The sequence below is a fragment of the Cnephaeus nilssonii genome (assembly GCF_951640355.1).
Source record: "Cnephaeus nilssonii genome assembly, chromosome: 4".
NCBI classification, from domain to species: domain Eukaryota; kingdom Metazoa; phylum Chordata; class Mammalia; order Chiroptera; family Vespertilionidae; genus Cnephaeus; species Cnephaeus nilssonii.
In genome coordinates, this window is record NC_137075.1 from 31433358 (window position 1) to 31458283 (window position 24926).

Consider the following 24926-nt stretch of genomic DNA (forward strand, 5'->3'; position numbering starts at 1 on the left):
CTCCTTTTCTCCCACTCATTTGAAAGATGACCTCTTTGTAGCTGAACTCACCTAGGAAGCTGTGAAGTGAGAGCAGAGTCCTTTAAGGACAGCTTCCTTCCTGCTATGAGTGAGCCACCTCATGCTTTCTGGGGAAGCCAAGCCTTTCAACTCCTATGGTTTGGTTGATGAAAACCAGGTATCCATTTTGAACAGGCAAAATCTGTATAAATTAGGGCAATATTTATTGCAAATAATATTTAACCACTTTTAAAACAGTATATATAGTTGTGTGTCTTTTTAAAGGGGAAGAATATCACAGTTTTAAATTCTTTCCAACATATGCATGTAAGACCTTGATATCCAATGTCTTTTCCTAATGTTCCTTTGTGTGAATCCCTCCCCCCTTCCAGTGTCTGACAGAATTTATAATCTGAGAGGAAGACATTATATAATCTGTGAACATAAGACATTATTTTCAGAGTAAGTTGTATATCCTCTGTAGGAATATAAAAAGGTTCTGGAGTACAGGAAATAAGATTATGTTTCTTGAGTTATTTAGTTGTAAGGAGAGAAAAAGAACCTCTAATTCATTCACTCATTGGACTTCCTGAATGACTTCTTGAATGGTGTGAAAAGCTTATGTACTGACATGATTCTGTTAATTAGCATTCTTAAAGCACTGATTTCTAATTTTTCTTCTTGACAATGGCTAAAGTTTAAAAGACTGACAATACCAAGTGTTGACAAGCATGTGGAGCAATTTAAGCTCCCATACTTTCTTGGGCAGGGGGCATGTAAAAAAGATGCAAGCACTGTGGTAAACAATATGGCATTTTTAAGTGAAGTCAAACATCTACTTATTTGACTCAGCAACTGCGTTCCTAGGCATTTACCCATAAGAAATAAAAGCATATGTTCACATAAGGACATGTATATAGAAGTTTATAACAGTCTTATCTATACTAATAAAAGAGTAATATGTTAATTATACAGGGAGACCTTCCAGACGTCCTTCCGGACAAAGCTGGGGGCTTAGCCAGCCTGCAAACCACCCCCAGGCCCTTGCCCAGGCCACCCCGCCCCCTGGCCCAGGCCCCTTGCCTAGGCCGTCCACTCCCCAGCGGGGAACCCCACCCTGATGGGGGCATTGGTGGCCTGCAAACAGCCCTCAGCCCCTCGCCCAGGTCAGCCTGCCCCCAGTGGAGACCCCCACCCCAAGGGGGGTGTGGCCAGCCTGCAAATGGCCCTCAGCCCCTCACCCAGGCCGGCCACACCCCTCAGTGGGGATCCTCATCCTGATAGGGGCATGGCCAGCATGCAAATGGCCATCAGCCCCTCACCCAGGCCGGTCATGCCCCCCACTGGGGACCCTCACCCTGATAGGGGTGTGGCCAGCCTGCAAACAGCCATGAGCCTCTCGTCCAGACCCACCCCGTCCCCCACCGGAGACCCCCACCCCAATGGGGGTGTAGCTGGCCTGCAAACGACCCTTAGCCCCTCACCCAGGCTGGTCACGCCCCCCAGTGAGGACCTGCACCCTGATGGGGGCGTGGCCAGCCTGGAAACAGCCATCAGTCCCTTGCCCAGGCTGACCATGCCCCCCAGTGGGGGCCTTCACCCCAATGGGGGTATGGCCAACCTGAAAACAGCCCTCAGCCCCTCCCTCAGGTCAGCCACTGGGGTGTGGATGGCCTGCAAACTGCCCCAGGTCCCTTGCCCAGGCCTGCCCTGCCCCCCAAGGGGACCCCCACCCTGATCCAGCCCCCTTCAGGACAGACCAGCCAGCCCCCACCTGTGCACCAGGCCTCTATCTTCTATACTAATAAAAGGGTCATATGCTAATTAGACTGGGAGACCTTCCAGGAGACCTTCCGGACATCCTTCCAGACAAAGCCATGGTGGCAGGGCTGAGGCAGAGGCAATTAGGGCGATCAGGCCGGCAGAGGGGGCAATTGGGGGTGAGAAGGCCAATGGGAGGGCATTTGGGGGCAATCAGGCCGCCAGGGGGGCAGCTGGGGATGAGCAGGCCAGTGGGGGTGAGTTGGGGTTGAGCAGGCTGGCAGGTGGGGCAGTTGGGGTGAGCAGGCCAGCAGGCAGAGTGCTTAGGGGCAATCAGGCAGGCAGGTAGATAAGCGGTTAGGAGCCAGCAGTCCTGGATTGGGAGAGGGATGTCCGACTGCCAGCAGTCAGACATCCCCTGAGGGGTCCCAGATTGGAGAGGGTGCAGGCTGGCTGAGGGACACCACCCCCATGCACGAATTTTGTGCAACAGGCCACTAGTCTATATATATAAAAGCACAATATGCAAATTGACTTGACAGCGGGATGACCAGTTGCTATGACTCACACTGACCACCAGGGAGCAGACGCTCAACACAGGAGCTGCCCCCAGCCCGCAGGCCCTGATCTCCCAACAACCTCTTGGTCCTTACCCGCAGCCGGCAGGCTCTGATCGCCCAATGGGGAACGGGGAATGGGGGGTGGGTGGTGGCACATGTGGGCGGTGCCAGGCCAAGGCGGATGCAAGTGACTGGGCCCCCTATTACCCCGCTGGTCACCCCACACACAGAGGGCGACCGGTATTGGCAGCAAGGGGCAGGGCTGGTTGCCGGCATCTGGGGAAGATCAGCCCTGATCACAGGCCAGGGACCCTACCCGTGCACAAATTTTGTGCACTGGGCCTCTAGTTTATAATAATGAAAAATAAGAACTCAAATGTGAATGAATAAGTAAATTATATTATATCTATGTAGTGCAAAACTACCCTAAGAAATGATATACCAGTACATGCAGCAATGTGGATGAATCTGAAAAGCTTTATGTTGGTGAAAAGAAAAAAACAAACAGAAAAGAATACATGCCCTGTGATTCTGTTTATATGAAATTCTAGAATGGACTTAAGCTATAGTGACAGAAAGCTCATTGGTGTTTGCCAGGGAATGGGTTGGAGATAGACTGCAAAGGGGAATGAAGAAATTTTTGCAATAATGTAAGTGTTCTATATGTTGATTATGATGATGATTACTTAGGTATAGAATGTGTTTTTTCACAGCTCATCAAACTGCATACTTAAAATTGGTGCATTTTATTATATGTAAATATATCTCAGTAAACTGACTTTTTAAAAATATCTTATAGAGACACTAGTGAGTTCATCCTTTATAGGTATGAAAAGTTATCCTAGAAGGCCTTTTTAGACCCTCAGACAAAGCAATGTGCATCATATAAACCTGTGCATGTATCCATATGATTTTTGTGCCAATGTGTTCTAAGTTCCTTGTAGCATTTGGCATATTGCCGACTGTAGATACAACTAGAGGCTGGGCTGATGGGGGGTTGTCCCTCAGCCCAGCCTGTACCCTCTCTAATATGGGACCCCTCAAGGGATGTCCGACTGCCCGTTTAGGCCCGATCCCACCGGACATCCCTCTGACAATCCAGGACTGCTGGCTCCCAACTGCTTGCCTGCCTGCCTTCCTGATTGCCCCTAACCGCTTCTGCCTGCCAGCCTGATCACCCCCTAACCACTCTGCTGCCAGTCTGTTTGCCCCCAACTTCCCTCTTCTGCCGGCCTGGTCACCCCTAACTGCTCTCTCCTGCAGGGTTGATCACCTCCAACTGACCTCCCTTGCAGGCCTGGTCCTTCTCAACTGCCCTTCCTTGCAGGCTGGGTGCCTCCCAACTGCCCTCTCCTGCTGGCCATCTTGTGGTGGCCATCTTGTGTCCACATGGGGGCAGGATCTTTGACCACATGGGGGCAGCTATATTGTGTGTTGCAGTGATGATCAATCTGCATATTACTCTTTTATTAGATAGGATAGAGGCCTGGTACAGGGGTGGGGGCCAGCTGGTTTGCCCTGAAGGGTGTCCCGGATCAGGTGGGGGTTCCCTTGGGACGTGGGGCGGCCTGAGCGAGGGGCCTGTGGTGGTTTGCAGGCCGGCCATGCCCCCTGGCAACGCAAGCGGAGGCCCTGGTATCTGGAATTTATTTTCCTTCTACAATTGAAATTTTGTAGCCTGGAGCGGAGCCAAGCCTGGGGCTCCCTCCGAGGCCGGCAGCCATTTGTGTTGGGGTTATAATTGAAACTTTGTTGCCTTAAGCGGGTGGGCCCGGCCAGGGTGTGCGGAAAGCTTTGCTTCCCCTGTTGCCGGCGGCAACCCTGGCCTGCTCTCTCAAGCTCCATTCTGCGACCATTTCTGTTTGAATTTGTTTACCTTCTATAATTGAAACTTTGTAGCTTGAGTGGAGGCTTAGGCCTGGCAAGGGCAGGCGGAAAGCTTGGTTTCCTCTGTTACCTAGGAAACCTTGCTCTCTGTGGCTGTAGACATCTTGGTTCGGGTTAATTTGCATGCTCGCTCTGATTGGATGGTGGGCGTGGCTTGTGGGCATGGCTTGTGGGTGTGTCAGAGGTATGGTCAATTTGCATATTCGTCTATTATTAGGTAGGATAGCTGCTTGTATGGAAGATGCTATTTAATTTAGGGCTTACCACATATCTGATTATGGCATAGACATTATTTGTAACAGAACTGTTAATTAATTCAAAGTGTAAAGTAAGCCCTGCTCACAACAATTTCTATAGTTAGTTGCCCCTTCCATGATATTTAGGTCTATAAAACTAAACTAGAAACATACTAAGAGGTTACAATCAGTTTATTATTAGAGGCTAGTTACCTACTGAACATTTCTTAGGTTCATGTTTAAAATATATTCCCCCATCCAGTTTTAATTCAGTATGTATAATGCTAGCCTTCATGTCCACAAATGGTTTAAAAAAGTCCTTGGCTGCTACGTACTGTTCTTATAGAGGGAACATGAAGAAACTTTATGTTTGGGATTAATACATTCTTTCACATATTTTGTTGAAACAGAAAAATCTTAATCTTTTCAAAATGATTTTGGATTTGTAGAGAACAAAGTTGTTGTTTTGTTAAATTTAAAATAAAGTTGTGAATGTTCTTTGATGAAATAATTTATGCAAATTGACCCGCCTGGAAAATAATGATGTGGGTTAGGAGCTTAGAACCTGTCTTAGTGGTTGCTAATCCTGGGTGTTCCTTAGAATAACTTCTAGAAATTTTCAAAATGCTGATGGACTTGATTCCAGCAATGGGTAATGGGGAAAGTTATCTCTATTTTTAAAGTGTTATGCTGAAGCTAAGGTTGAGAAGTTTTATTATCTTGGGAGTTATACTCTGGGTTGTCTTATGGTACAGTTGACGTAACAACATATCTTTGGCACTCAGTTCTATAAAAAAAAAATACTTCCTAGTCTCTTTCTTATTGACTAACATGGTCAAGCCTCGAATTTTTCTGGGCTTCAATTTATTCAGTTGACAAGTTCAGTGTTCCTTTGGACACTGTGTTTTTAGGATTCTCAACCCCCTTGGAAGTTTTATACCAAGGTTCATTCTTATTCCACACATGTCATATAGGGAGAAATTCGGTTATTAATAATCCAAATGGATGCTTAAAACATTTATGAGTGTTTGAGAACATTCCTTATAGATTGTTATTGGAATTAGGAACCAAAGTTAATTGTCAGCTGTCTGGCATAAGGAAGAAATTCTTTTTATCCACTTTCTAATTCAGACTGGATCTCATCTCAGGGTCTATAAATATTAAAAGATAGAGACGTGAGGAATACAAGACAAATGAAATTTGACCTTGGTAGAAATGGTTTATTCAGGATGGTGAGCTGACTTTCCAAGAGTTTTTATCCAAGAAAAATGAACAAATCCATTGAACTGATATATATACATATATATCCATTGAACTGATATATATACATATATATATATGTATTAGCAGTGAAGGAGGAAATATAAAACAACTACAACAATGATACATAGTTACTATTTTTATTATAGAAGTAGTAAATATTGCTGAAAATATAAGTTTTGGAAAATTATGTAGAAGAAAATAACCATTCATCCTATGGGTATTATATTATTTGTTTTAGTTCCAGTAATCCTCACAAGGTTAGGTGGCATGCTCTTCTTTTCATGGTGAAGGGGCCCGTGTTCACCAAAGAGGTCTGGACATCCCAGAGTCATCGCTTTGGAAGTGACAGACTTGGAAATCCACCCAGTACTCAGGACCATGGTGGCCACACTCATGCTGCCATAGTTCCTCATCCCATCTGACTTAGGTCAGGAAGGTGGTATGCTGTAGAGAGTGCCTTGTTTTAAGGAACCTATTTTGTCCTAACTTTTAAAAATTGATAAAGACATTGAACAGTTTTGACCTATGCTGTGTCTTCCTATCTCATTGATGAAGCTATTGATTGATAGACTGCATTTGGAATACAGTGTAAGTCAGGATAAGTCTTTTGTCTCTTAATATGGAGATTTGATATATAAATCCAGCCATAAAATTTAAGTAGCACTAGAAGACAATGCAATAAAAAGCATATTTTCAGTGCCTTGATGATATGATCCTTTCTACATTCTTTTTTATTTTATAAAAATACAATATTCTCTATTCTACTCTATTTTGAGAATTTGGCTCATATGTGTATAGACACATTTGATTAAAACATTTGTAAAAACAATAATGTTAGGTTACAGGAAGGTAAAGGAGAGAGAGGGTTTTCTTCTGAGATGTTTCCTGGCTCAGTCGATTTTGCCACCAGGTGTCATTTATAAATGACCTGTGGAGTAGCACTGTCATGCACCCATCACATGCTTCAGTGCTCAATATGGTTAGGGAGGTAGCAACCCACCATGGAATTAGTAACAATAGTGGTAGTAGTGATGGTATTTATTGAGTTTCTGTGTCGGGCATGGTTTTATGCCCTTTACATATGTAACTCAATTTTTACAACAGTGTTATGAGGTAGATAACAGTACTGTCCTCATTTTGTAGGTGGGGAGACTGAGCATACAAAAGTAAATTAGCCGGTTTGGCTCAATTGATAGAACGTCCATGGACTGAAGGGTCCCAGATTTGATTCAGTTCAAGGGCACACATATCTCGGTTGCAGGCTCCATCCCCAGCCCTCTTTGGGGCACTTGCAGGAGGCAACCAATCGGTGTGTCTTTCTCACATCGATGTTTCTTTCTCTCTATCTCCCCCCCTCCCTTCTACTCTCTCTAAAAATCAATGGAAACATATATCCTGGAAAGAGGATTAACAACAACAACAACAAAAAGATGAAGAACGAAGAAGGAAGAAGGAGGAGGAGAAGAAGAAGAAGAAGGAGAAGAAGGAGAAGAAGAAGGAGAAGGAAGAAGGAGAAGGAAGAAGGAAAAAGGAAGAAGGAGAAGAAAATTAGCTTGCCCAAGATCATCAACTAGTCTGTTACCAAACAGCAATTTGAACCCAGGTAGTTTGATTCTAGGCCTGTTCCCTTAGCCTCTGTGCCTGACTGACTCTCTCTCTCTCTCTCTCTCTCTCTCTCTCTCTCTCTCTCTCTCTCTCTTCTTCCTTCTCCCTCTTCCCCTCCTTCTCCCTCTCTTCCCTCACCCCCTCTGTTTATGTGAGAGAGGACTTTCTAAACCAAATATTTTTTCTTGCCTCCCCTCACAACTTTAGTGATACTTGTCTCAGTATTAATCTGTTTTCCAACCTCTTTAGGCCTTGGTTGATTTTGGCTGGGTGGTGACAGTCTTCTACACCAATAACTGGCTGTTAAGAAAGCCACATATTAGAATGATAGTGTCAGCGATGTACTTGAGTCTTAGAGAAAATTCATTCCTCAGGGAAATTCTGAGAGGCTCCTGACAGGGACACTGCCATGTGTGAACTTGTTTTGTTCAGGTGTGTAACAGAAAAAAAGTAGATGCCTTACATTTTTTTAAAATTTCCTTGGTGGTTCTAGATCTCTTCCTGTTAACATTGGTAGTAATATTTGTCCTTTCTAAAGCCGTGTGAATAGGAAAGGCCAAAAATGGATAACTAAGTACTAACAGGTATGATCTCATTTCATCCTCACAGCAGCCTTGTGATGTGGCTGTGTTGTTATTTCTATTTCACAAGTGAAATTGCCAAGGTTTAATGTGGGTAGGTACACTGCCCAGGGTCAGGTGACTGGATGGAGACAGAGCTATGTCTCCCATCTGGGTTCATCTCACACCCAACTCTGCACACTTTTTAAATTTTTTCCAGGACAGGGCGAGGTCCCAGAAACCGAACTCTCCCTTCCTTAACAACAACAACAACAGCATTCCTTGGGCAAAGCATTTTAATCTCTGAGGATTTAGAAGATGTGCTATCAACCGCTTCAGCTTTTCTAGTGGTTTAGCACGCCAACAGAGTTTTCTTTTTCCTTTCTTTCGTGTATGCGTTCCAGTACCAAAGCCAGATGGAAGCCCTGGAAAACTCTTCACAGAGGCTGCTGCCAAACATTTCATTTAAAAAGGAAACTCCATCTGTGTGCTCTCCCACCACACAGCCCACTGTGAAGAACAGGAATTTCACAGCTGACTCACTTATGTTCGTTTTGATTAGTTTTGACTGATTGCAAAGGTAGAGCAAGTGGTGGTTAGGGAGATTGCAAACGAAGGCAGCTCTCCTTCTGGACATGGCTGGCGAGGCACTGTGGACCTGGCAGACATCCTCCGTAGCAGCCAACCAAGAAGCCAAGGGTTTTTGTTTTCTCCCTCTCTCTCTCTTTCTCTCTCTCTCTCTGTCTCTCTCTCTCTGTCTCTCTCTCTGTCTCTGTCTCTCTCTCTCTCTCTTTCTCTCTCTCTCTCTTTTACTCCTCACCCAAGGATATGCTTTTATTGATTTTAGAGAGAGAGGAAAGGAGAGAGAGAAAAACATCAATGTAAGAAACTTCCATTGGCTGCCCTCCTGTAAGCGCCCAGACTGATGATCAAACCCACAACCTTTTGGCTCCAACCAACTGAGTCGCCCAGCCACGGCAAGAAGGCAGGGTTTTAATCCATGCAGATGCATTCTTGGTTGGTGGTGATTTTCTGAGTTTCCACTTGTAGAAGTTAGTGCTCTTTGCTGTTGTATTGCGAGTTGAACATCATCGTTTCATCTGTCAGTGTGTTGTAGTCAGAGGCACTGAGGACACCACGAATCTGTGTGTGTGTGTGTGTGTGTGTGTGTGTGTGTGTGCGTGTGTAAGGCCTGATACATAGAAGGTCCTCAGATTTATGAGCAATGTTATCTTGTCATTAAATGGGAACATTTACTGGTTCTTGTCATACAAAGGTAATTCATTTGCAATTAAAAAACACACATATTCATGAATGTCTATGATGGGATTTGTCTTGGAAGTTTCCTGCTACTCCTTTCATGCTTTTGTCAATTTCCCTCTCAACTTTGCTTTCCCCTCCCCTTTTGTCCTCACCCCTGCCAGGGAACTCAAGATCATTCTGACTCCCAATTTCTAAACCAAGCTGCTCTTAATTCTCTATGTTCCAAAATTATCCCCCACTCTCCCAAACTAGAATACTAGGGGACATCACACTGCTATTCTGTTTCTGAGAGTCTAATACTCATTAGACCACACTTCCACTGTGGTCTAATGAGTATTCATGGATTGCTGGGTATACTGGATGCTGACATCCTTGTGTTCCGGCCTCTTTACCCAACTTTGTGGGGAGTTAGAACTGGCTTAGTTGAGTTCCTGCCCCTGAAATGGGAGATGTTGTTTTCCTACACCTATCTTCACTGGATCAAAAGAAAAATGGAAACAAAATAAAACAAAACATTCTCTGGGGTCAATCAAGTGCACTGTTAAGCAAATAGCAGAAGTGGGAGAGGCTAGTCCAAACGCCCGTGGACCCAGCGTTTCTGCCCAGATCAGGTTCCTGTTTGCCCATCTCTTTCCTGTTACCCTTCATTTAGAGAGAAAGAATGACCGAGGGGGCTATTCCCATGCCAATTACAGTCATGCTAAACCATATGCAGAATTTTCCAGAAGAAACTATAAATAGCCACAAGGTCAGTGAAGTTGCCGGATTGTTCAGTTAGTTACTGTGCCCTGAACCTGATCACATTTCTACTCTGGCCTTCCCTGTCATCTACTGGCACTTAGCACTTAGCTTTACCTGGTTATCTTTGTCTGTTTGCTTTCTGTTTACCCCCTAGACTGCCTGTCCCTAGAGGGCAGGGACCTGTGGGAGACAGCTCTCTATTCCCATGTGACACAGGTGAAGTCCTGGGGGAACTCGGGAAAATCCTACTTTTGCTCACACAAGCTTGGACTCACTTTCTGGGTTGGAACTCTGGGCTGCAAGCTTCACTCTGGGTTATACCAGCTGGAGCCTGGTTTGGCGCTTTTTTTTTTTTTTCCCCACTTGCTATTATTCACACTAAATTGCTACTGGATGGTCTTTCAGTTCCCTTGGAATTTATCTGGTGATGAGCAGAGTCTTTTCTTTTACCTAACAGCCCAGTTACCAAAAAGAAAATGCAGATTTCTCTGATTTAGTCATACTTTTAGAATCATCCAAAATGAGCCATTTATAAATGCTTTGCTTGTAACCTACAGTGGGAAGCAGTTATCTCAAATTTTTGGAGTACCTGAGTGTTTCTCCTGAAGAAAGAGTTCACATTATGGAGGAATAAATGATCATTTAAAATATCAAAACTTCCCCTGAATGTTCTTTTCTCACAGTAATCGTTAGTCAGTTCTACATTTCCTTAAAGAAACTCTCAAGGGAAAAACAGAGACACCATTTTTATGAAAAATCTCTCTGAGGATATTCATAGTGTTCTCCCTTCCGACACACACACATACCCTTTTAACACAAATTATTTTTTACCCACCACACCTGGGTCTCCTGTGGATTAGGTTGTAGACCTCATGCCCAAGTGCATTTTGATGTTTGTTATCAGTTTAACAAATTATGCTCCTCTGAGAAGCCTGCAGGGACTTGGCAAGTGGATGGGAGGTGGCAAGAATAAACCTGGCCTTGATTCCTTGAGATCTACGTTTCCATTTTCATAAAAGGAAGCAGTGGAGTTCAGAGCTGCCCTCTGTGGTTTTCCAGCTAATATGAATAAGCAGTAGTTATATAAGTTTCTTTCTCTGATAAGAATCTATTGTCTCATGGACAGGTAAGAGTCAGCTGTGCTTTTGGATCCACAAATTTTCAACTATTTTTCTCCCTATAAATACACGTGTTCTTTATCAAAAAGGTAGAAAGCACTGCAAATAAAGAAAAAAAAAATGGGAAAATTCATGTAAAAATCGTGCCTTTAGCCTTATAAGTTTTATGTTGTTGTGTGTTTTTTTAAATCTTCAACCGAGGATATTCTTTCCATTAATTTTTTTAGAGAGTGTGGAAGAGAAGGAAGGAGGGGGCGGGGAGAGAGAGAGAGAGAGAGAGAGAGAGAGAGAGAGAGAGAGAGAGAAAGAGATGCAAGAGGGACACATCAATTTGCGGCCCCCCCACCAGGACCAGGGATCAAACCTGCAACCTTTGACCTAGAATCAAATCCAAGACCCTTTGGTGCATGGGCTGACATTCTAACCACTGAACAACAGCAGCCAGACTAGGTTTTATTTTTAAAATATGTTTTTATTGATTTTAGAGAGAGGAAGGGAGAGGGGGAGAGATATAGAAACATCAGTGATAAGAGAGAATCATCGATCAGCTACCTCCTGCACTCCCCCTATTATGGATCAAGCCCGCAACCCCAGGCCTGTGCCCTGACTGGGAAGTGAACCATGACCTCTTGGTTCATAGGTCAATGCTCAACCACTGAGCAACCCAGCCAGGCTTATATATTTTTAATACTCCTTGCTGTTTATGATATTCTATGTATAGTTTTGTTCCCTTTTTTATTTTTCATGTTAACAAAATTTTATTTTTATACACACTTTATAAAGATAATTATAATGGCTTTTTTAGTACCATAGAGCATTTAACCATCTATTGTTGGCTATTTTGTGGTGTTTTTTTTTTTTAATTTTCACATGAGACTTAAGGAACTTGGTCTTATCTATAATAATAAAAGGTTAATATGCTAATTAGACTGGATGTCCTTTCAGACGAAGCTGGGGCTGGAGGGAAGCCCGGATCCCGGGTGCCTGCCAGCTGCCAGAAGGAAGTTGGGTCCCGGGTGTCAGAGGGAAGCCAGTGCTGGCAGCTGGGGGAAGGAAGGCCTACTCTTGCACAAATTTTGTGCATCAGGCCTCTAGTATATATATGACCATCTTACAGATGAGGAAATTGAAGAACATGCAGAGAGCCTGTTAGTGGAGACGTCCACACTGTGCTAGTGAGCAGTAGAGTGAGACAGGCTGGTGCCTCAGTGTTCTGTATTCTGCTAAGTGCTCTTCCATGAACCAAAAGGAGCTTATTTGAAAATACACATCCACCAAAACTTCTTAAAAGTAAAATATTCTCTTGCACTCCATGTGCTTAACACCTGGTTAACCATCCGCAAGATATTTAACATTGTTCTAGATCAGGTTCTCTTTGAGGTACAAATGAGGCCTACTCCCTTTAGGGTTAGGGCATTATTTGATTTCCATATGCATTTGTAATTGTGCATAAGTGTGGTAGTGGTGTGTGTGTGTGTGTGTGTGTGTGTGTGTGTGTGTATGTGTGTTTGCAGAGGAAGAGGAAGAAGCTGTGTCATACCTAGAGTCAGCCTAAATACTACTTAAAAGAGGCATCTGTTACTTCATGTTTTTGGTCTGGTTCACTTACATATTCATTAGACATCTTCAATTGTATTGTTGTTAGATTTGGGATGGGGGAAGTGGTAAATGTCAAGCAAACATATGCATGCTTTTTCTTCCCTAGGCCAGTGCATTTAATTAATGATTCACATCTGATATTATATCAGATTCAACATTGGACCCATGGAGGAAATAGGGTGAGGGAAATTAATTGCTTGGGAATTTTCCTTTGGATCTCTACATTTTTATATCTAAAATAATCCTTCTCAAATCAAAGACTAGGGTTTATATGAGTAAACAGAGAGGTTAGAGGGCTTGCCTGATATCACAGAACCACTACAGAGAGGGGGAAAAAACATGCTCGAGTCTTCTTACCAGTTTCCTTTTTGACCTTGGGAGAAACTCTGGTTGAAGGGTTAGGTGAGAAAGAGATGGGATCAGTAGCTAAGCTGAATTTGAGGATATGTCTCTGTGCCACTCCTGTTCACATCATTATAAATTGTGTGCAGGAACAATTTATACCACTCACTCTTGGAAAGAGCCTGTCAACTGCCAATAATGGGAGTGGCTTTGTCTTCTCTAGGGCTTGCATATTGTAAGAAACTGGGCATGGGTTCAGCTGTAAAGGTCAAGTGTGCAGGTTTATCCCACTTCTCTGTTCACTTCCTCCTAGGCTTGGGACCCTGAAAATGGAGAGAGCCCCATGGGAATGTTTTGGAGGGGAAAGGCCAAAATGCTTTTGTCTTTAAAGGTGGTATACCGCCTAATGCATTGGGTTAAGAGAAAACATTAGACTATCTATATATATAAAAGCCAAGCAACTGGAACGACTGGAATGGCCAGTCGCTATAAATGCACTGTGGCCAGCCAACCAGCCGATGGGGGCGTGGCTGGCCAGCCAACTTCCTGCATCCCTTCCCCTCAGCCAGCCAGACCATGTAGGAATTCATGCACCAGGCCTCTAGTTTAAAATATAATTGCTTTCTAACATATATTTCATGTATGCTTTATAACTGGTATTCTAGAGCAGTAGTTTATCTTATATAATAAAGGCGTGATATGCAAATTGACCACCACTCCAACACACAAGATGGCTTCCCCCATGTGGTCAAAGATGGCCACCCCCATGTGGACACAAGATGGTCACCACAAGATTACCAGCAGGAGAGGGCAGTTGTGGGCAATCAGGCCAGCAGGGGAGGGCAGTTGTGAGGGACCAGGCCTGCAAGGGAGGGCAGTTGGGGGCAATCAGGCCTTCAAGGGAAGGCAGTTGGGGGGGATGCATGCCTGCAGGGGAAGATAGTTGGGGAGGACCAGGCGTGCAGCAGAGGGCAATTGGGAGCAACCAGGCCTGCAGGGGAGAGCAGTTGGGAGCAACCAGGCCTGCAGGGGAGAGCAGTTGGGGGGAACCAGGCCAGCAGGGGAGAGCAGTTAGGGGCGACCAGGCTGGCAAGGGAGGGCAGTTAGGAGCAATTGGCCGGCAGGGGAGGGCAGTTAGGGGCGACCAGGCCTGCAGGGGAGGACAGTTAGGGGTGACCAGGCTGACAGGGGCGGGCAGTTAGGGGCAATCGGGCCAGTAGGGGAGCAGTTAGGTGTCGATCAGGCTGGCAGGGGAGTGGTTAGGGGGTGATCAGGCTGGCAGGCAGAAGAAGTTAGTGGCAATCAGGCAGGCAGGCAGGCAGGCGAGTGGTTGGGAGCCAGCAGTCCTGAATTGTGAGAGGGATGTCCCAGATTGGAGAGGGTGCGTGCTGGGCTGAGGGACACACACACACACACACACACACACACACACACACCCATGCATGAATTTTGTGCACCGGGCCTCTAGTATAATTTATAAAAATGCATATATTGGCAGTTAATACTCAAACTTTTTATTGAAGAGATGCACTGTCAAAAATGGTTGAAGAGCCCCAGGTAGAGTCCTGGGGGATGGAAGCCTTTGCTACAGTAATAATAGCTTCTGGCCAGTGGACTGTAATCTATTGTAAAATCTCTGTCCTTTAGAGGTAGTTGCCCAAAGTAGTGAGCATATAGCTGCCATTCGGAACCAGCCTTGGTCCTCACTCCCCACCCTGAATTGGCCCCCAGTGATTCCATGGCTTTCTAGAAGGTAGAGAGCTAGCTGCAGTGTGAACTAAGTGTCCTAATACAGGCAAGGGGCCTGTCACAGTGCTCGGCACTCAGCAGTGGGAAATGATTGCTCTCTTTTTTGGAACCTGAAATCTGGCTAAGACACTTGTTTGTTTCAGTTCAAATATAAGGTTTGATTTGGACGCGATGTAAATATCTGTGACTTTGCTTTTAGTACACTATCATCAGGTCGGGCCTGGTTTATGTAGTTCTGAAGCCTCTTGTCCTTTTGTACTGTTTAAAAAGGGAAGACCTACATTTCCTTTTTGGACCTGACATTTATTGATTCATGGCAGGGAGCCTCATTCTTTGCTGATATAGAAAAGTCCTTGGTTCCCATATGAGCAGTTCTCTTTGAGCTAGTGCATATCCTTTTTTGAACGTAATTATTTTTCTTATTTGGCAGTTGTTATATTTCATATGTAAGAGTTGTATGGAAGACCAGATAGCATGGCTATGCCAACCTTCTTTGGGAAAGAAATATTTCAAATTTGAGTTCAAATACTGGGTCTCCAAAGGACATTCAAATGTGCCACATCTCACATAAAGATAAGTGCAAGTCACAATGCTCCCATTCCCATGGAATTTGGAACTATTAAACATGTTGCTTTTGTTTTCAGAAATAACATAGTTCTGAATTTTCTTGAGTACGTATTGCAGAGATTATCTTTACTCTCTGATCCCCTTTCATGACTACTCCTCACCTCAGGTGTCCTGTTCAACTGCTATTAGATGCCTCCCAAAGCCAATCCTTGCAACCCATCATGATGGGGACTGTTCCCTCACTCTGAAATCACTGTCTTCCCTCACTAATATTATTAAAAATCCCTCCAGAGTGACTAATCCAAGATGTTAGAAGAAAACTAATACAGTTTGCAAAAACCTTTCAAGACCGGTTTGTAATTTGAATCCCTTTCCCTAAAGACAATTGCATTTGTAAAAAGTGGCAACTCCTCTAAAGCTACTGGTGATGATGGTAGTAGTAACACTGAGAGCATTTACTAAGCAACTATTATCACCCATTTTATACCTTCTCAGATGATTTTAACTGGGGTTGAAAGACACACTGTAATAAAAATCTGCATGTCCTGTTTTGATCACTATTCCATAGGGCTTATTTCCTTATGTGTCTGTTGAAAGCATTCATCTGTTTCATGTTGATACTTAAAGACTTTTGCTTTGTATGGGGATGGCTTTTACCTAGAATTTTAGAGGACTTCAATTTAAAATTAAGTGGACTTTGATTTCATTTAATTTGGCTGCTGTTGGTTTTTGCATTTTAGCAAAGTATTATAGGAAAAAATTGCAACTTGATACTAAGGAGCCTTACATCACTCATTTTCATAAATCGACTTACTAACCAAGTGCACTTAGGATTATAAATGCCTCCTTCAATTTCAAAAAGTGTGTTTTTTAAAAAATCACTCTTAGCCAGCCTTCCAGATAAAACTCCCTGGCTTTACGACTGTGATTTGATAGGGATCTTGTTGCCAAGATTTTTCTACATAATATTTCAAACTTGCTTCCTTCCAAAATCTAATTTTATTTTGAGCTACAGTACAGCTCTGTGAATGTGGAGGTCAGAGGAAGAAAAGAATCTTCTTTTCCATAAAATGAACTCTTTCGGTCTGCCCTGGAAACACCTTGCAAGCGACAAGCAAGGGGAGAGTTTTGCAGAAACCAGTGTAAATTTCTGTGTGACCAGTTTAATTTTTGTTAGAGGTAAGAATAGGATGGTGGTATAGAAAGACTTTTGAGGATACAGCACTTGGCATTATGCAGTGTAGTTAGTATCCTGAATACTTTGGTTTGTGTGATATTAAAAATGAGATTTGGATGGGAAGGATTTACTTAGATTTATGGGTTGAATTACTCTAATTTTAGCCTAACCACATAGAGTCCAATTAGAACTCCCAAGTTTTGCTTTTATAAGAGATGCTCTGTAGAACATCATTTTCCTAAGTTTCTAATGGGTCTTGAAAAGGTAAGAGTTGTCTGTGTACACTGTCAGGTATACCGTAGTGGTGAGAAGTTGCAGAATTCCTTCAGATATGAGCCTTTCTGCTGTCATACAGAGAGTAACAACGGGGCAGGGGGAAACCTATTGCCCAGAAACGTCTAATTGAGTGATAGTTCTGTGTGTGTAAAGTGTTTCTTCCATTTCCAGGATCAAAGTGATCAGAAGTAACTGATCATTATGGGCAAAGGCTTTGGAGACTGTAAAAGTGTGGATTTGAATCTTGGTTCTTCTACTGACTAGTTGTGTAACCTAGAGAAAATCACTTGGCCTCTCTAAGCTCCAGTTTCCTCTTATGTAAAAGGGTGATTAAAAATATCTATCTTGGAGGACTATTGTGAGGACTTAAAAATGGTATGAGAAGATATACATAAACCGCTTTGCTTGGCCCCAGAACATAATGAAGACTTACTACATGTTAGTTTCTTCATTACCCTTATCTAACATTCGAAAGCATTCTTTTATTGGTGACAAGGAGTAAGAATCATCAGTCATCTGTCAGCGATTGCACTAGAAAAGGCAGGAAAGCAGCTGGTGACTTTGCACATTCCTCAAACAGGAATCAAAATTTTGTGGAGGAGCCAAAGAGGGTTTCTAGTCCAACAAGCTTGATACACATTAGGAGCCTAGTCACACGTTTTGTCACTGCCATATTGGCTTGTATGAAATTATCCATGCTGAGGATGGAAATTAGTCTTTTTTTTTTTTTTGAAGAGTTAATGAGTGCCAGTGTAGTTTCAGTGTAAAGCAAGGAGGCTGGAAACTTCTTCTTTTTTTTTTTATTGATTTTTAGAAAGAGAGGAAGGGAGAGGGAGGAGAAACAGCAACACAAGAGCAAAACATTGGTAGATGCCTCCTGCACGAACCGTGATCTGAGTCACACCAGCCGGGTGAGGCTGGCTACTTCTTGATGTCATTACATATGCTGAGAGTTTGGAGCGAGGTAAAAGAACACAACTAGACTCAAACACAACTCTGTTCGATCTCATCCATATCCCTTTCTAGCTGTGGCCACAGAACATCCCTAACCTCTGTGAACCGCTCTCCTTGCTTGGACAGCAGGAGCTTGGTATGGAAATTGAATAAGGCCACCTGTAAAGTCCCTGGAATGCTGTTTGACAGCGTGCTAAAAACATAGTGCTTGTGTGTGTTTGTGGGTGGGGAGTGCAAAATAGTACAAAAGCAGCTCCATCCTTGGAGAGCTTAAGAGCCCCAAGAATATACTGAATGCTTAAAAGTGGTGCATTCAAGGGAAGAACACAGTTGGAAACATACCTAACTGCTTTATGGCCAGACTACCTGCTGATACCCTAAGTGCCACAGCCCTGGCCTCAGCATGAGGGCTGGTCCTGTCAAATGCCAGTATTTCATCCTGAAGGCATGGCAGATTAGTGTGTTACAAAAACAAAGCTTGCCTGGTGGTTCAGTGTGAAGTTTTCGTTTTTAAACTGATGTACCCTCAGTTTTTATCGTCATCTTCTTAAAATGTCTTTGTTTGGGTGGAGAGCCTTAAAGCCGGGAGGCAGCAGGCAGCTTTCACAAGTCTGCACACAGGATGGCTTTAAGCTATGCTCTCAGTCCCCAAAGGGCTCGAATTTCCTGCAGTTTGATAACACACTTTAAGGATATAAAAGAAACTTTTGGAAACCAATTTCTGGTGTATCACTTTATTTTCTCCGTATTCATTTTTTATGCAAACTAGTGCCATTCATTTGGATTTTCTTCTACCATTAAAAGCTTTAAAAGCCAAAGCCTGTATCTGAAGACTTAGTCTGTAGCAGTTCAGCTGTGTCCCTGCCTAGCTAGCTCTTCCTTATTCCTGGTAGCCAGTGGCGAAGTCCTCTGCTGTTCCATGCCAGCCTCTAACTTGGTCCTGAACCTGAGGTTTTCTTTTTCTTTTCTTTTTTCTGTGTAACACCAGTCTATTCAAAGGTACAGTGATTTTTTTCTTAATTCCATTGACCCACATGACCCAACACCTAGTAGGCAATGTTTTGTTCATGTTCAACTACCCAATTGTTTGCCAAGAGAAGATTCAACTCTCTCTAGCTAGTAGCTGCACGATGGAGAGGAGAAAAGAGCTTGGGCTTTGCAGTCAAACAGACTTGGGTTTGAGTCTCACACTGACACCAGCTGTGTGACCTCAGGCAAGGTACTTCTCTGCTCAGGGCCTAGGTTTCCTCAGCAATAAAGCTGCGTGTTTGGTGTGGATGTAAAGATGAAAGGTAATATGTGTGAAGTACCTGGCATATTTTCTAGCACAGAGTAGGTGTTGCTTTATTGCTATCTCCTGATGTGACTACAAGTCAAGGAGTGTTGACAGCCATCAGAAGCTAGAAGAGGCAAGGGACAGACTTTGCCTAGAGCCTCCAACGAGATGGCCTGCTGATACCTCGATTTTGGACTTCAGGCCTCCAAAACTGTGGGAGAATAAGCTGATGTTGTTCTGAACCATGCAGTTTGGGCGAAATTGTTATGGTAGCCACAGACCACTCCCTCTAACATGCTACATTGTCAGCCCTCAGGATTTTAGACATTTAGACATCTAGACCGGGCCCCTTCCGTTAGACACAGGAATGGTCTAAGAGGTACAGAAGACATTATCCTTACCTTCATGCTGTCTGTCAGAAATTTAATAGGAACTTAAGCAGGAACATGTCTCTATAGGGAGCACTTTGCATATGCTCACAAGTACATGGAAGAAGTAAGGTAGTTGGGAGCTATCTCCTTACTCAGAAGCTTTGGGAGGTGGTTTACGCCTCAGCTGGAATACCCTTTGGGCACATTTTTTTCTGGTTTGACTTATTTGGAAAAAAAAATGTTGACAGCATTAAACAAATCAAGAGGAAAAATATAGCTTTTCCTCTTTGCTTAGTGGGATGAGGTACTTATCCGGTTCCTAGTGTATGATTTTTTTTTCCCTTGAATAACAGTACTTTAAAATCTTTCAACCCAGAATTTTGTTCTAATGATCAGGAAGGTTTTAATTGTAGGGCTGGGATTAAATTTTTATGATGCAGAACATTGAATGCTGCTTGCAGAGCATGAATAGTTATAGTTCTGCACTTCAGAAATTTAGTTTTTTCTATAATAACTCAGAAAAAGAAATATAAAGTATTTTGGATTAACACTCTCAGATTTGCTTTTAGTTGTGAAAATTAGGAACAAGCCTTATGGAAGTTTAGAAGAGGTTTGAGGGGAAAAGTCTATGCTATTAATAAGTGAATATAATATGGTAACTATGTTTATGCTCACATGTATTAACTATGTGCACTTAAATAGGCCACTTAGCCTACAAGCTTGAAATAAGCTTATTTGGCTTAATGGGATTTCCTAAATATTATTTTCAAAATCTTTTTATGGAAAATTACAAATATACAGCAGTAGAGAGAATAGTATATTATGAACCCCCATGTACCCATTGTCCAATTTCAACAGTGAAATATTCTGGCTAGTCAGTCATATTACCATCCACTTCCCTTCACTGCCATTTATTTTTATGTAAGTCATCTCATTGCATTCTTAAATATTTCCATATGTATATATTTAAAAGACAGAGTTTTAAAAAGCACAATCAAAATATCACAATAAAAATTTCTTAATATCACTTAATATCATCAAAGATCAAGTCAGTGTTCAACTTTCCCTATTACCCCATGTAAATTTCTCTCCCATCCTACATAATAAAATGGTAATATGTAAATTACCATCACTCCGCTACGCCCACGATTGGGCCAGCAGGAGGCGCAGGGGGCGGGACTCAGGGTGGCCGGGGTAGCTGATTGGGCCAGAAGGACGCTGAGCTCGCGGCGCCTCTGGCGCCGCGAGCTCAGCGTCTGTGCCATGGCTGCCGGAGGCTTTCGGAAGGCCTGGGGTGCCTGCGGACAGCCAGCCGGACAGGTCCCCCGCGATCAAAGGCCAAAGCGGGGGACCTGGCCGCCTGTCTGCTCCGGCGCAAGGCCTTTCGAAAGCCTCCGCAGCGCCGGAGGCTTTCGGAAGGCCTGGGGCGCCTGCGGACAGCCAGCCGGACAGGTCCCCCGCGATCAAAGGCCAAAGCGGGGGACCTGGCCGCCTGTCTGCTCCGGCGCAAGGCCTTTCGAAAGCCTCCGCAGCGCCGGAGGCTTTCGGAAGGCCTGGGGCGCCTGCGGACAGCCAGCCGGACAGGTCCCCCGCGATCAAAGGCCAAAGCGGGGGACCTGGCCGCCTGTCTGCTCCGGCGCAAGGCCTTTCGAAAGCCTCCGCAGCGCCGGAGGCTTTCGGAAGGCCTGGGGCGCCTGCGGACAGCCAGCCGGACAGGTCCCCCGCGATCAAAGGCCAAAGCGGGGGACCTGGCCGCCTGTCTGCTCCGGCGCAAGGCCTTTCGAAAGCCTCCGCAGCGCCGGAGGCTTTCGGAAGGCCTGGGGCACCGGCGGACAGCCCGCTGGTGCACCAGGTGCATGATTAAATCATGCACTGGGCCTCTAGTATATATATATATATATATGTGTGTGTGTGTAGATATATATATATATGAAAATTCAAATGAAGTGTGAAATTTAAATGAACTATAAGTTTATATATATTTCTTATATATCTGTATACAGGCATGTTTATGTGCAGTTCTAATTAAAATCCAAGGACTACACAGGAAAATTAACTGCTGATCTCTTAATTCCTTTAATTTATATTTACATACAGAAAAGTGTTATAAATTATAAGTGTACAGCTTAAAGAATTTTCACTAAGGGAGCATTTTTATGTAACCAGCACCCAGATCAAGAAACCAAATATTACCAACTTCCCAGATGCTCCCTATGTTTCTCCCATCAATACCCCTTCCCCCAGGATAACCATTATTTTTATTTCTGGCACAGTTTAGATTTGCCTATCTAGGAACTTTATATAAATTGAGTCCTAGAATATGTACTGTTTAGTGTGTGGTTTCTTCTTCTCAATATTGTTTGTGAGACTGATTCACCCATGGTGATGCATGTAGCTATAGGTTTCCATTCTCATCACTGAATAGGATTCTTTATAAATTTCGTATCACAATTTTTCATTCTATTTTTTATCGATATTTGGACTTTTGGAAGATTTTGGTTATTACAAAAGTGCTGCTATGACTATTCTTGAACATGTCTTTTGGTGAGTGTACCCACATATTTCTGTTAGGTATATACTGGGAATATAATTGCTAAGTCAAAGAATATGTACCTCTTCAGCTTCGGTATGTACTGCCAAACAGATTTCCAAGGTAACAACTGACACTCTCATATGTAGAGGTGCCACTTGATCCACATGTGTGGTCATTATTAATGATAAATTATTTAGTTAGACAGGGAGGGTTACTGAATGAATTTTTGCAGTTGAAACTTGGCCAGTGTAAAAAAGCCTGTTCTATATCTTAGTATAGGGCTTAGCAAACACATCGCTATTTTTCTTTTAAATTTTATTTTATTTTTTCATCACCTTTTATCCCCTCTATGCACTCTACCACTTCCATGTACTTCCATCACTATTATTCTTAATCTAAAATTTTAAGGAAATGGAATTTGGCCAGATTAAAGACAATTTTCTTATTCTACATCTGAGAAATATTTTCCATTTATAAAGTATCCAACTCTTGGTTTATAACCAACTTCTGCACATGTATCCCTCTCACTGTGATAAAAACATGTCTGCTTTGGGAATAACTCTTAGGAATCTGGAAGATTATAATTAAGGCTTATCTTTTCAAGGCCACTAGTGCCTAAGTACCAACTTTCCATCTCTTAGTTGTCTGTGTCACTCTTTTGTGGATCCCTCTTTAGTTTATAGGTTTCTCTGAAACTGTGAAGATTAAAGAAAACTTTAAACTTGGGAAGAGATAATCACTATTTCATTTAGAGAAAAAGCTTACCTTCTGGCCCATGCATTTTATACTTCTATGAATGTTTTTAAATAAAAGATAGTAGATGTCAAAGTAACGGCATGTGTGGTGAGGTATCCAGCTGCAACCAGCTTTTGCCTGTAGCTGAAATATGCTTCAGTAATGCTTACATTCAGCTCTTTCCTTTTTTAAAGAAAAGTATTACAGGTGTCCTCTTTTTTTTCCTCCACTGTGCACCACCCCCCACCCTCCAGGCCTCCACCACACTATTGTCTGTGTCCATGGGTTATGCATGTATGCATATAAGTTGTTTGGTTAATCTCCTCCCACCTCCACCCCCACCTTCCCTCTGAGATTCCACAGTCTGTTCCAAGCTTCTATGTCTCCGGATCTATTTTGTTCATCAATTTATTTTGTTCATTGGATTCCACATATGAGTGAGATCATGTGATACATGTCTTTCTCTAACTGGCTTATTTCACTTAGCAAAATACTCTCCAGGTTCTTTTGAATTTAGTTCTATTTCAAATGGATCCATGCCTTTTCCCCTATAATTACTTTTTGTTCTTTAAAAAACATCTTTCAGTTGTTCTGTGTGCACTCTCCTTCCCCCCTGATGTCATCAGCTCTGACACTGGCTATCCAGGTACACACCAAGGTTATTAGGGAGAAGTTCGGATCAGTTTTAGGACTCCTAGACTTTGTTCTCCACCTTATGCTATGGAATCAGTTTCTGGAATGTGGAAAGTACCCATCTCCTACAGTACTAGGAGTCTGTGCTGTTCTTGAGTAATCAATAACCTATCACATTCGCTCTGCTTGTTATGTAACAGAATTAGCAGCATTGTTCTTTATTACATTCAGAGACAGGGTGTTCTCTTTTCCTCTGTCACCTTCTGTTAATTTTTAAAGTCTGTTAAGGACAAAGTCTATATATTATTGGTCTCCGCTCAATTCAGGGAAGCCCTGCTAAGGTGTCAACAAAAGAGAAATTAGTAGTTAAGAATCATTAAAGCCCTGGCTGGTGTGGCTCAGTTGGTCATTCCATGCACTGAAAGGTTGCCGGTTCAATTCCCAGTCAGGGTACATGCCTGGGTTGTGGACTTGATCCCGGTAGGGGGCTTGCAGGGAGATAACCAATCAATGTTTCCCTCTCACAACAATGATTCTCTCTCTCCCTCTCCCTTCCTCTCTCTCTAAAATTTAATAAAAATCTTTTTTTTTTGAAAGAATCATTAAAGATGCTGTCTAGATGCTTGTAGTCAGAAGACAGTTCTCACTTGGCTTTTCTATTTCAAGAGAGTTCCCTAAGCTCAGAAAATCAACCACATGAAAGTAATGTCAGGTGGTGCCTCTCTGGACCAGCAGCAGGCTGTTTCTGAAAGTGAGACATTTCAGAGCCACAGACCTTCTGAGTGTCTGCCCCACAGCCTGAGCTCTTGGCACTTCCCAGAGATTCTTTGTATACCCAGACTTTGAGAGGTAGGTGCAAAGTTTCATTAAAGGACATAAAATTGAGGCCTTTCAGGATCATTATAGATTGCCTCAGAGATTCTTTGGGTCCCAGTGCAGGGCTCTGCCATTGCCTACAAGTCTCAATAGAGCCCCATCTTTTCATCAGGCCTCATGGTGGGTTCAAAAATGGACCTTCACAAATGTGGGCTTTTTCAAAGTGTGAGTCCTTTTCAAGCATTTTTTGCTTTCTCCAGAGGAAGTGGGATCTGGCACCTTTTCTCATCCCTCCTCCCCCCTTTTAGGAATATAGAATTTCATACCTTCTGTGTAAGTCTAGGACAGAGGATACTACATATGTAGACTTATTTTTCATATAAAAGTAATGTTGTTTTCAGATTGGAAACTGATCTAGCCTAAGAAGTTGTCAGTTGTGAGAGAAAATCTGAGCCATCTTCTTGCAGGCAGAAATCAATCTGTTTAGGAATATGAGCTTGTATAGCAAGATGGTAGGTACTTCTGAATGTGAATCCTTATAAATCAAAAGAACATCTTGGAAAGCGTCATGTGGGGAGAAGGTGTTTCTTTTCAAGAAGTGTATTTGGAGGTGGTGATATGGTCCTAGAATTGGGTAATGTGTGGATTTGGACTTCTCTTTGGTCATTTACTAACTTACTATTAGGAACTGCCTATTTCTCAGTCTTTATATTTAGTCAGTTTTTCTCTAAGAGTAAAGAATACTCAGTGTCTAAGGATGGAAGTTTTGTCTGTGGAAACATCTCTGTTTTGTGTAGCTGATGCATGAATGATATTATTCCTCCCATTCCTGTCTTCTCACTGTAGTTGGCAATGACCTTTTTTGTTGTTGTTGTTGTTGGTAATTGGTCATTGTGTGTCATTT

The 24926-nt window shown here is 43.1% G+C and overlaps 1 protein-coding gene across 5 annotated transcripts in view; it reads left to right on the forward strand.

The window, feature by feature from the left end:
- STXBP6 (syntaxin binding protein 6) overlaps positions 1–24926 on the forward strand; it is a 264054-nt gene that overhangs the window by 90143 nt on the left and 148985 nt on the right. The window contains exon 1 of one of the 5 annotated variants that reach the window (XM_079768775.1): positions 5842–7310. The exons of the other annotated variants lie outside the window; for them this stretch is intronic. The gene's annotated coding sequence lies outside the window, so the exon portion shown is untranslated. Of the gene's footprint in view, positions 1–5841; positions 7311–24926 lie in introns of those variants that run through there. 5 annotated transcript variants of the gene reach the window in all.